This window comes from Dermacentor silvarum, chromosome 1 (assembly GCF_013339745.2).
Source record: "Dermacentor silvarum isolate Dsil-2018 chromosome 1, BIME_Dsil_1.4, whole genome shotgun sequence".
Taxonomy (NCBI): Eukaryota; Metazoa; Arthropoda; class Arachnida; order Ixodida; family Ixodidae; genus Dermacentor; species Dermacentor silvarum.
In genome coordinates this window covers 348,892,025-348,905,203 of record NC_051154.1, presented here as the reverse complement: position 1 = coordinate 348,905,203, position 13,179 = coordinate 348,892,025, and the positions used below count along the sequence as shown (strand labels likewise).

Sequence of the window (13,179 nt, the reverse complement as noted above, 5' to 3'; positions counted from 1 at the left end):
GTGGCCTCTGGGATGGTCGCCGGTTACTGCGCTCATCGCTGCGCGGTCATTTCGAAGGTTGTGGTTGACAAAACAATGGGTAGACGAAATGACGAAATCTCGAGTACAGAATACTGATCCTGACCTTGCGCGTGTACATGCACGTGTTTGCACCACGTTAGAAGAATGTTTGCGCACATGTTGTTAGAAACAGCGGGAACAAATGGTGGATTTAGCATTGAAAATACGCATATGAGGTTGCTCCTTCGTAGTCTTTTGAACCGCAGTCTTAATGTTAAATATCAAGCTGTTTGTCTGACCAATGTCACTTACACAGTTGCATATTTAGCAGAGTAGCGATGTGACAAACCGCCTTTTACTTGTTGCTCTTTTTGTGGGCGTAGGGTGGATAGTCAGGGTGGAGATTTCATCATTGATGCTTAGTTCGACATAGGCTGGGCATATTGCATGCCAGGTAACTTTGGCAAAATGAAGCTTCTGCATCGTTGGCTCGGGTAGCTTGGGTGCTTGATACGACGCCAAACAGTTTTATTTGCCTACTATATGCCACGGCTACATTCGATCAGGATCGAATGTCCCGTTAGCGATTGTCTCCTTTGCGCAAGCTGCAGAAGGGAGCCAGTCGCGTCAGAGAAATTTCATCCAGATCGGGCTCGATCGCGATCGAAATTACTCCGTCGTACCCAGCTGGGTATTAAAGGCTGTTATAGAAAACTCTGTACAAGTGTCGAAAAATATGACTGCACCCACATGTTAACTTACGGTTATGCATTTTGAATGCAACATTACTTGATAAGATGCCTACCGAGCAGTTGTAAGCCACAAATTTCGTATTTAAGGATTGGATAGCATTGGGAAGTTCTTATGCAGTCATACAGGTGTAGGGATGCTTCAGCCTTCTTAGCATAGAGTGACAAAAGAAAAGCATTACCTGTACACCTCGCATGATTCTCACTCGCTATTCAACTTCTACCCGAATCTCATTGTTCTGCTTCTGCATACAATGGGGTAGTAACCTTTAGTGTGGAATTCGTGCAAGATGTCTATACAACTTTTGAAAGTAATGTGTGAAGTCAGTTTCATTTAAACACTCTTGTAGACAGCATTGAACTTTTTCACCCAGCTCACTAAAACAATCTCCACTTTTCTAGACGAGTCTAGCTGCAGGTGTCAGACTTTCAGCAATTGCCTGTTGAAGTATGCAATCATTGGTTTGATTCCTGCAGCGGTATTCTGTAGGAGTCTACTTAGTGGACTGTCCATTTCGGCTGTCGCTGATTGGTTGCGGCTTCACGTGCAGGAAGGAGACTGGTTGACACCTTCCTGCACGTCAAGCAGCAGCCAATCAGTGACAGCCGAAATGGACAGTCCACCAATTGGACTCTTACAGAATACCGCACCTGGCTGTGCTAGCCGCATTCCTATGGGGGCACCACTAGAACACTTGTGTACTGGGATTTTGGAACACATTGAATGACTGCAGGTGGTGCAGATGTATACACTGCACTACTAAATCCCTGATATACCTGCCATGGTTGCTTAGTGGCTATCGTGTTGGGCTGCTAAGCACGAGGTCGTGGCATTGAATCCCAGCGATGGCGGCCGCATTTCGATGGGGGCAAAATGTGAAAACACCCGTGTACTTAGATTTAGGTGCACGTTAAAGAACCCCAGGGGGTCCAAATTATTCCAGAGTCCCCCACTATGGCATGCCTCATAATCAGATCGGGGTTTTGGCACGTAAAACCCCACAATTCAATTACATCCCTCATAGCGTTGTGTAGTGAAGGTGTGCTGTGGACTGGGCGAAGGTTTCACTAGGTCTTTATTATACTTTGTGAGCAAAGAAGTAGGGCCCCAGGCCCCTTTGAAGATGCTTGCGGTTTCCCCCGAGCAGCTTGCCTGATCAACTGCTAGAAGTAGATCCCTCTCCATCGCCTTGCCACTGCTGTCCCAGGCCCCTCGGTGGTTATGTGACCAAGCCACGGCTTCTCAGAAGCAAGGTTGGCTTGAGGTCAAAGCCCAGTGATTCAAATTTCAAACAATATAGGCACAATGATTGCACTACCTCAGTACAGTGCCACAAGGTGTAGGAAGTTTGCAGGAAGGTGTCAAGCACTAATACTCCAATATATTCTTGGGCATGGAGTCCGCAAGGGTGCTTTTGGGACATTAACCCAATCGAATCAAAAGAATTGCTGCTAACATACAACAGCATGCAAAAAGCAAACGGTTGCAATATGTGCCGCAAGTGAGCTCATTGAACAGGTGTCCACAAAATTAGTTATCCCTTGTTTTCATAAGCACCCGGATTTGCATCTCTAACCTCAGTTTTGCAAAACAATGCACAATGTGAATTCTACTTCACAGTACTATTTTCCCAAGAAACTGCAATTTTGTTTTAAAGAGGTCCTGAAACACATTTTAAACATAGTACGAAAATGTTCCCGATCTGTTAACATGGCTGCTGCGAACATGTGAGCCAAATATTATTGCACTGCATGCAGCAGGGAAATTATAATCACGTGTCAAAAGCAGTGAAAAAATGCTTGCTCTCGCTTCCGCAGTGCCGTCATGCAGCATCATCGCAAACAGCTGAATCCACAACAGCTATTGGCTGATTTCGTGATCGCAAGAATGTTTCAGTAATACAATTATTGCTGATTTGAGTTAAATGAAAAATATTTATGCCTGCAGTCTGAAAAAGACAGAAAAACTATTTCATCTTTGCACTGCCAGTCTGCTGCGCATGACCTCCAAGATTAAAAGCATAGCGTAGATACCGTGGCCATCACGGGATACTGCCATGAGCCGTCTCGCCACCGAGACGTTCAACCTTTGGGCGGGGCCAGTGGGGCATTGTTCCCTCTTGCCGTCTCCGTTGTGTAGCTTCCAGTGTGCTAGTGGAAATGAAAGGAGAGGGAAAGGCGCTCATTGGTCCAATAAATTTGCTTGTGCTTGAAGGATTCTAAAAATTTTTGTGACAGGATATTCGGTGAGGCGACGTGATTTAATAATGATGTCATTCGATGATTAGTTAGAAGAGTGTTTTGGGCCCCTTTAACATGCGGTAGGGTTGTGCAAATAGCAATTTTTTAGACTCAATCAAGTATAATCGAATAGTGCCTGAAGTGAATTGAACCATTTTTTAAATAATTAGCAGCCGTTTTCACAATTAAATAAACCACTGTTTACATGCTAGTATTCATAACATTGCCAAGTTTCTGTCATTGCATATCACGTTATGAAGCACCATTTAGAAAAAGCTCAAGTGGAGCATTAGGAACAAATGAGCAGTTGGTTCACACACACGCGCGACTCTTCAGAGAGTGTGAATGATTACTGTACTGGGTTATTATTAATGATTGAATGGGTTATTGTGCTGAAGAACACGTGCAGCATTGGTGACAGTAGCCCTAACCGTGAGTTAGGCAGATCATTGTTTCCTTCTCCATTAAAATGCTTATGTAGGAAGCACAAAGCAAGGGAACCATTGACTCAACAGTAAAAGTGTGCGAATATTCGAAACTTCAAATACTGAATTGAATAGTGTCTGACTCGATTCGGTCTTCAAAACGTACTGTCACCATTAGTAAATACAAATATTTTTCGAATATTTTAAAAGGTCACAAGTCTCACCTTCACTTTTCTTTGCCTTATCAAGCACATAAAAAACTAAGCCATTCACTTAACATGGATTGAGAAATTGCATTGATTCTAGCATAGAGGCAATTGATATTGAAATGCACGTTATTTTGTGTGGTCAGCGAATGTTGCTTTAAACTGTATCTATGAGGTGCCACAAGTTTGCCGTAATTACCAACAAATGCACAGTAACTTATCATCCAATGCATGTGCATTGGAAGATAAGTTACTGTGTGGAAGATAAGTGAATATGGGGATGCTGTAGTATAACAACATCCTTGACATGAAAAAAAAATATTCACTGGGAAATGTTTAAGCAGCATTGTTACCACTTCCCATTGTTTTAATGATACATATGCCCAAAATTGAAGTCCTTAGAATTGGTTCCAGATTTCCATTAATGCAAGATTAAGAAAATGATTCTGCTTTATGTAACTCTTTCAGAAAAATGCTTTACTGTGCTCTGCCATAATGAATGTTGGACTGTTAAGTGCATACTGTCATGTCTGAAGCGAGTTGCAACTTTAAGTTGTCCACCTGTGCTCCTTGCTTCATTTACTCATGGCAGACACTGGGAAGCTTAACCATGATCTTCACTGATAGCTGTTATATGATCTTCGCTCATTTCTTCTCTTGTCTGCATCTGTACGTTAGCAATGTCATTGCCTTTGGATCACCTTGGACATTCCTTGTGCACTGTTGTGGGCACTGGACCAGGCATGTCTTGATAGAGGTTTAGCGTTGGTATCACCATGGTACCGCTACTGGCAGTGCGCTGCCATCATTTTGATGGTGGCAGCATCCCGCAGCTCGGACATGAAATGTGCCGTATGCCGCATGGTTGGTTTTACATGTTCTTCCTTAGCATCCAGTTCTCCTGTCCCTAAAATAGTGTGGCTTCTTGGCTAGTCATTCTGCATGCTAATTTATACTCTGTTTTAGTAGTTTCTCTCAGCAGAGCCAAGGCTATAAGACCTGCGAGCGCAGATTCTTGTGCAGCGAGATGTAGTGTCATAGTTAGGAACCCATTGCATGACTAAATGGCCTTGACGAGTGGTCTTGTCGGCAAGTGTTCACTTGGAAGCTTCTCTGCTAGTCGCAGATGCGGTTTCTTGTACATTATTGCATCATCTTCTTAAAATATTTCTTGCGGCTCTTTAATACTAAAAGTAGAGTTCTCCACTTGTCCGAATGAAAACTTGTAGTGAACAAGAAAATTCATGCAATGCTTTAATTTTTTTTAATTAAAAAAATTATGCAAGGACTAACCCCGCCTGCAGCAACATCACCACCACCACCATAATGCAATGCTTCTGTATAGACATTAATTTGCATTTAAAAAGTACAAACAATTGCTTTGACATTGGATAAATTCATACCTGTGTCAGCCCAACCAGAACAATGCAGAGGACTCCCTCCTGGGCAATGCTTAGTCCTTCGCACAAATGGCATCCGCCGACTTGCTTATGTGGTATCATACCAAGTTGCTCTTTTACACCAAACGTTCGAATAAGTATGCGGTGAACATGCTTCGAAGACAACGGTAAAGGTCCACAAACTCTTATGAAGAAACCAGCTGCACTTACGAATGTCAGCGACTGCACCCCCCACAGGGGCGTCTGCGTCAGCAGGCGTTTGGTGTGTTATGAGACACCACGCACCCGAGCACATGGGGGATGAACCGACCCGCGTGTAGCCCTGCACGGCATAGCCATCTCCGGTGAAAAGGGGCTCCTAGGGGTTGAGCTGAACCCGGGTGTTTAGACCTTTATGGCCCCTTGGCAGATGCAACACACCTCCTTGGCCTCTGCTTCACAAAGATGGCACCACCGGACTGACCCGCCCGGGGGAAATCAGTAGTTGCCTTTTCCTGTCACTCTCTCCAATGTTTGTCTTTCCCTCTCACTTTTCCAACTTTTCTGTCATCTATTCACTTCTTTTAACTTCCTATTTTCTAGGAGGCAAGGGTTAACCTTGTGTAATATATCCAGTCTCGGGTATATATATATTAGGTGATAACAGCGATGCATGGCTGGCATCTGCAGGTGTTCTTGCAACCTTGTAGCATCCCATTGTTGGGCTCGGTGGTGGGTGGCTACCATCACCACGGAATTTTCCAAGATTTATATGGTGAACGATATTCCCCAACTCCCTGATCACGCACCAATGAAACGTTTAACTTGTTCATGAAACCAAAAAAAAAAACATTCCCCAATTAATCAACATGAAACCAAAACAGTCCATACGATATCCTTATTTGTTGTTGCAAAATGTCTGACAGAAGCAATCGGCTCAGGCTACAAGGTAACTAAGATGGGAAGTGGCAACCTTCTTCTGGAAGTGCGTGACAAGCTTCAATACAACAAACTGTCAAAACTTGTTGCGTTTGGTGACATCCCTGTCTCAGTGGGCCCCCACAGGTCAATGAACACTGTGTGCAGTGTAATATCTGATGACAACCTCCTTGAACTAAGTGAAAGTGAGCTGTTGGGTGGCAAGACCAGAATGTGGTAAAGGTTCAAAGAATTAAGTTAAGGCGCAACGACAAGGAAATTCCAACCTAGCATATTACCATTATGTTTGGAACAAGTAACCTCCCTGATTCAATTAAGACCGGATATCGTAAGCTTCGTATACGACTGTACATTCCCATTCTGCACCGATGCTTCAAGTGTCAGCGTTTTGGGCATGGATCTCAGAGCTGCTTAGGGCGGTCTACTTGTGCAAAATGAGCATCCAAAGTCCATTCCTCGGACATCTGTACTTCCGCAACCCTTTGTGCCAACTGTGACGGAGACCACCCCGCCAATTCACGATCGGGTCTGTCATGGAAGAAAGAAAAAGAAATAATAGAAGTCAACGTGAAACTAAACATTTCCTTTCAAGAAGCACGCAAGCGTTTTTCTGTCCACCACAATAATTCCAATCCATCCTACACTGATGTGACGCGCCGGGGGGCCGTGCCACATCTTTCGGCTGCCGCTCAAGTCACACGGAGTGTGACGGCGGTTACGCCATCAGCCCCCCCTGGCAAGAGCAGCCAGTGCTGTTCCGCCCCCTGTCACAAAAGGCCAGCAGACCTCCAAGTCTGCCGGTCCTAGGGCCACTGCTCATGCAGACGTGCCCGAAAAACCCCCGAGTATGCCCGTCAAGCGGGTGTCATCCAGTGCCTCTGAAGAGGTGATCAATGCAAGCAGCGCTACTCCAGGGTCCCAGACGCCGAAGGAACGGCGTAGCTCTGTTGAGCGTGCTGGAGAAAAAAAACCGTATCATGGGCTCTGGAAAGGTCTCGTGAGCTACCTTGATCTCTTTTGACACACAGCACAAATCACTTCAAATATCGCTACACATATAATACATTGGAATGCAAGAGGTCTTATACACAATCTTGATGGCATTAAGGAGCTCCTACATAAGCTAAATCCAACAGTGCTGTGTGTTCTAGAGACACACCTCAATCCTTCACACACTAACTTTCTCCGACAATATTTCATTTGACCGCCCAGTGATGAAGGGATGGAGGCCAGGTTGAGTGGAGGAATCGCGGACGCAAGAACGGCGACATAGGCCGGTTTGAGTCAATCGGCAGCCACGACGTTTTCGCGAACGTTAATGTCTAGCGCGAACGTCTTAGGCGTATGATGGAATACGCGGAATGGTCCATTGTAGGTTGGGGTGAGGGGCGGACGCAAGTGGTCACTCCGAACGAAGACATGGCTGCAGGATTCCATATCCTGGCTGACAAATACAGACCGTGGGTGTCGGTCAGCAGGAATTACAGGAGCAGCAGCTCCCAGATGTAGGTGGAAGCATCATGGGTACAAGGTGGCGACGACGGCGCAAAGAATTCTCCGGAAGGCACAGGGGAATGCTGTAGACAAGTTCAGCCAAAGCACAACCTAGGTCAGCCTTCAGTGCTGATCGGATGCCCAGAAGGATAAAGGGAAGGTGGACGTGCCAACGAAACTTGGCTGATAGGTGGTGAGGGCAGCCTTCAGTTGTCAAAGTTGTTCCACCATGCCATTCGCGGAAAGATGGTAGGCAGTCGTATGGATGTGTCAAATGCCTAGTATGTTGGCAAGTGCGGTGAATAGGGCCGATTGAAACTGGTGGCTTCAGGTCAGTGGTGACAACAGAAGGGCATCCGAAATGCGATACCCAGCCGCTCATAAAAGCCGTAGCAACTGTCTCTGCCATAGTGTCAGTAATGGGAAATGTCTCTGGCCATTGGGTGAAGTGATCCACACATATGAGTAGGTAATAGGCCCCACGTGATGACGGGAGAGGGCCGACAATGTCGAGGTGGACGTGGGAAAACCTCGCGTCTGGAGGCCGAAATGAGGAGTTAGACGTGACGGTATGACGGGGAACTTTAACACGCTAGCTTTGAAGGCAGGTTCGCGCCCAGCGACGGACGTCTGCATTGATGCTTGGCCAAAGGTAGTGAGTGGTGACTAGCTTCAGGATCGCACGAATAACAGGCTGGCACATGTTGTGCAGTTGATCAAAAATTGCGCGACGAAAAGCCAAAGGCACGAAGGGTCAAGGAACAACAGTGGATGTCTCACAGGTTATCAGCGAGGAAGAGAATGGAAGCGGGCACTCGGTGAAGGACAGAGACGTCGATGAGGATCAAAGGCGATGCAAATCAGGGTCATTGCACTGGGCAGCGGCTAGCTCCTCGTCTACTGGTGGTTGGACCGGTCCGCCAGGGCATCGACGCGGGAGAAGCATAAGCGGCAGCATTTTCCGGCCCATGCACGTGACAGAGATCCACTGTGAACTCGGAGATAAAGCACAGTTGGCGGATCTCCAGTGCAGTGTAGTTGCTGTGATTTTGATGGAAGGCAAACATTAGGGGCTTATGGTCTGTGACGACGTGAAAGTCCTGGCCATCCAGAAAGTGTGAAAAATGTTTGATGGCGAGGTACACTGCAAGGAGTTCTCAACCGAATATGCTGTATTTAGCTTCAGGTGGCTTCAGTTCTTGCAAGACCAACCAGATACATGCTCCTGGGGAACTGCGCTCACTGCCACGCTCGATGCATCGATGATGAGACGAATTGGGACATCAGAAATGGGATATGTGAGCATGGTGACATCTGCCGGCGCCTTCTTGGCAGTAGCAAAGGCAGATGCAGCGTCCTCAGTCCTCTCAAGTGGCGTAGCCGGATCTTTTTCGATAGCCAGTAGGTCGGTCAGAGGCTTCAGGAAAGTTGCACACTTCGGAAGAAAGCAGTGCTGAAAGTTTAGTAGACCGAGGAATTCTCAGTCTTTTTAGGAAAGTCGGGGGTGGAAAGTCTTGAATTGCCTTCACTTTGCTAGCAAGAGGCCAGTTACCTTGTGGGGTGACAAGGTGGCCTAAGAACTCGATGGTAGCGACCCTAAAGAGGCACTTGTTCGGATTAAGGTGAAGGTATCGTGGCCGCCATCTTGCGTGGTGTTCAGATTCTCCCTCCAGGCGACGCCACTCAGTCATTTTTGGAAAAAGCAAAAAAAATCTCTTCGCCGTCGCAGCATGCCCTAGTCTGGCCCTATTGCGACGCTGCGACAGGTGATCCGCTGTAATTGAGGAAAATTCCTCCTCCCCCCCTTATTTGGGGACAGGTTGTGCCTGGCACCATCGTTGTTTTGTTGCTGGGCGTGGTGGCCTTCTCCCCGCTGATACTTTCAACAATGGCTCGGTTGAACCTTTCTCTATGTAAAATGGTCAGTGCTGATGATGGTGGCTATTAGTGTTTCATCACTGCCGCTTTTGACATGGCTGTCATGTGAGTGTGGGCCGCTGCTTCAAAAGCCGTCGCGATAGATGGCCTGCAGACCAGTGCTCACTGCAGATCCTTGAGTGATGTTGATCGTCAACTAGTTTTATTTATTTCTCTTTCTAGTAAGTACGGGCCCGCTAAACAAAGGTTTTAGGCTTGAAATGGTCACTATTGCTTTGTGCCTACAAAGACAAATAAAGGAAAGGGAAGGAAATTGCTATGGACCGCAGTAACTGTCTAGCGCAGTCTGCTGACACCTGAACAGCGGTCAGCATTGGAGGAGAGGTGGCGGTAAAAGAGTAGGGGTGAAGGTTAGTAGAGAGTATAGAGTAAAAATGAAATATTTACAACAGAGCGACAAAGTAAAAAGAAAGAAGAAAAGCCCGTTCGTGGCGTAATTTTCTCGAGAAAATTTGTCACCGGCCCCGCACACGAGCACCGTTAGGTTGCGTGGAACAGCCGGGTGTCGAGGCCCGACTGTTCGAAGAAGTAGCACTGCTTTTGTAAGCTCATAGAGAGAGAGAGAGAGAAAAAGGTAAAGGAAAGACAGGGAGGTTAACCAGACATTATCTCCGGTTGGCTACCCTGTACCGGGGGAGGGGTAAAGGGATTCGACAGGAGAGAGAGAAAAAAATAAGTACAAAAAAGGGGAAAAAAAAGGAAAGAAAAAAAAATCACACACACACACACAAAACAGAACTGTTTCTGTGGGCATTGTCACGCAGTCGTAAGCTCATAGAAATTACGAGTTGTGGGCACGGCTGACACCAGTTTTGTTTCGACCGCATGAGCCGCGTGACCTGATGCCTATTTCCCGAAGTTCAGAAGCCCCCCATGAAGCTTGTTTCCATTACTTCTGTGCTAACAATACACAGAGCCCCTTGTAAAACAAAGGAGTCTTCGCAGTAGAATGTCGGGAAGGGGAAGTTTACTGCCCGAAGAACGGTAACAACGCGTCCATACTGGCCGTTCGAGTCAGTCCAGAAGCGCCAGATCACGAGCGAGCCCTCGCGCTGAGCGCGCTAGTCGCCGTCGTCGTCCTCTTCCTCTAATATTTAACATACTCCGGGGCCTGAGGTGGTGAGTTCTAAAGGGTACAATTTCTGCACAGGTTGGATCATCTGTGAGCCACTGGGTATTTTCACTTTACCTGCATGGACGTTGCCATCTTTACTTTGGATGCAGTCACTTACTACACCAGTCTTCCAGAACATTCTGGGAGCTTTGTCTTCGTGAATAATCACATCACCTTTACTGGTGCTATAAGCTTTTGATACCCACAAACTGAGCAGCTCAGTCTTTCTTTCTCCCTGTTCATCCGACGTTTTAGGATTAGACAAGAGACGGCTGCCTAACAAAAAATGAGACGGGGTTAGAATGTCTGGCTCTTTAGGAGAAGAGTAAATGAAAGTTATGGGTCTGGAATTCACAACGGCTTCTGTTTCAGTCGGCAAAGTGCTCAGCTGTTGTAGGTCAACAGATGCCTTTCCCAATGACTTGCGAAGGCACATCTTCACAATCCTAACTAACCGCTCCCAAAAACCACCCCACCAAGGAGCTCTCTGCAATAAATTTCCAAGTTATGCCGTGGGTAGAGCAATACTGGCTGACTTGCTCTTTCCTCAACAACTGGTGCATGCTAGCTAGCTCACGTGCAGCTTTCTTAAATGTTGTAGCGTTGTCTGAGTAAACTATTCGCGGTGTTCCACGTCTTGCACAAAATCTTTTGAAGGCCATGAGGAAAGCATTTGTAGTAAGTCCAACCACATGCTCAAGGTGAATTGCTCTAACTGCTGCACACGTGAATAGCACTATGTACACTTTAACGCCACTGCAATCTTTCACAGAAACTGGCCCTGCAAAGTCAACTCCCGTAACCTCAAAGGGGTGCGAATTGCACACACGATCACTGGGAAGAGGGGCTGCCGATGCACTCGCAGCCTTGAGTCGGAAACGAGCACAAATCACACATTTTCGGAGCACTCTCTTCACTGCTCGTCGCACTCTGGGCACCCATAACCGGGCGCGAAGTTCATTTAATGTGTCACCGACACCGCTGTGGAGCACAGTTTTGTGAGCTTGCAACATGACGAGTCGCGTGACCGGGTGGTTGGATGGTAGCAGCACAGGCGTCTTTTCGTTGTAAGTGACATCGGCGTTCTGAAGGCGAGTTCTAATCCTCATGACGGCCTTTTCGTCGATAAAAGGATGCAGGTCTCTTATGGACGACATCTTGTCGAGATCTTGTCCTACTTCAAGTTGGGCTTTCTCTTTGGCATAGGTATCTGTCTGCATTTGCTTGAACCAGATGTTCTCAGCTTCTTGAACTTCAGCAGCTGTAAGTGATCCTTCTGTATGCGACATTGGCGATCTACAGTTGTCCACGAAACGTTTTACCCATGCTGTCACTCTTGCCATTCGTAACCAAGAACTAAATCGTTCGGCGCTGAAAAGTGGTTCTCTTATCACGCTCACCAGTACAGGAACGTTTGTTTGTAACTCGGAAGAAACTTGTTCGTCTTCCGGTCCAGAATCTTGAGTGTCAGATGTCGTTGGCCAACTATTTGCCGCACGTAGAAGCCAGTTAGGTCCTTTCCACCACAGCTGGCTATTTCGAAGGTTTGTGAGCGAAAGCCCACGCGTCAGCTGATCAGCCGGGTTTTGTGTTCCTGGACAGTGATGCCACTGGTCTGGATCTGTTACTTGACATATCTCGTTAACTCTGTTATAAACAAATTGCTTCCACTTGGTTGCCAAGCTTTGTATCCAAGAAAGCGCTACAGTTGAGTCCGTCCACAGGTGCTCTTCTATTTTCCATTGCCTCGACTCTAGAGCCTCCCGTAAGAACTTTATGACTCTAGAAGCCAGAACCGCTGCTATCAATTCCAAACGTGGTAACGTGATCCGTTTGATTGGAGCTACTCTACACTTCGAAAATAGAAGCTAAACATCAACGTTACCACATTGATCTTCCATTCTCAGATAAGCTACGGCACCGTAAGCAATAGAACTGGCATCAGCAAATACGTGAAGCTGGGAGCTTGAAGGCTTGTCCAATAATAACTTCAGCTCACACCTGGGAAGTGAAAACACCGGAAAGCATTTTAGCTCATCGGACCAAGTTTCCCATTCGTGTCTAAGTTGCTCAGGCATAATTTCTTCCCACGCTGTGCCATGCTCCCACAATCTCTGAAAGAGGACTTTCATCCTAATGACGAACGGTGATAGCCACCCTAATGGATCGAAAATCCGTGCGGTCGTCTGAAGGACACATCTCTTGGTGTCGTTCTTCTTTTCGAGAATCTGCAACAGAGATTCCATGTTTAGAATGAGCTTGGCAGCAGCTGTGTCCCATAGCACACCAAGAACTTTCGTAGGAGCCATTGCTGAGACAGAGTCCAATCTATCAGTGATGTACTTTCTTAGCTCATCATCATTGGTGGACCATTTTTGCAGCTTCATGCCCGCTTTGCTGAGGATGAGATTTGCTTGTTTATAAAGACGGAAAGCTTCTTTTGAAGAAGGAACTCCTGTGACAAGATCGTCAACATAGAAATTCTCGGCAAGTTGCATGGCAGATGATCTCAGCGCAGGATCGACGTGCTTGAAATGATACTGGAGCGTCGCTGTTAAGAGGAATGGACTTGTAGTTCCAAATGGCACTCGTGTCATCCTATACTCCACTATTTTCGGCACATGTTCACTTGACATTGGCGTGCTGTCAAACCATAAAAACCGCAAGGCGTCGCGATCAGGCTCTTGAATGCCG

The 13,179-nt window shown here is 46.6% G+C and overlaps 2 protein-coding genes across 2 annotated transcripts in view; both read left to right on the top strand.

Moving 5' to 3' along the window:
• The window catches only part of LOC119437407 (uncharacterized), a 408,649-nt gene that overhangs the window by 96,068 nt on the left and 299,402 nt on the right, over nt 1-13,179 (top strand). The window lies entirely within an intron of this gene.
• LOC119437408 (uncharacterized) overlaps nt 1-13,179 on the top strand; it is a 57,416-nt gene that overhangs the window by 377 nt on the left and 43,860 nt on the right. The window lies entirely within an intron of this gene.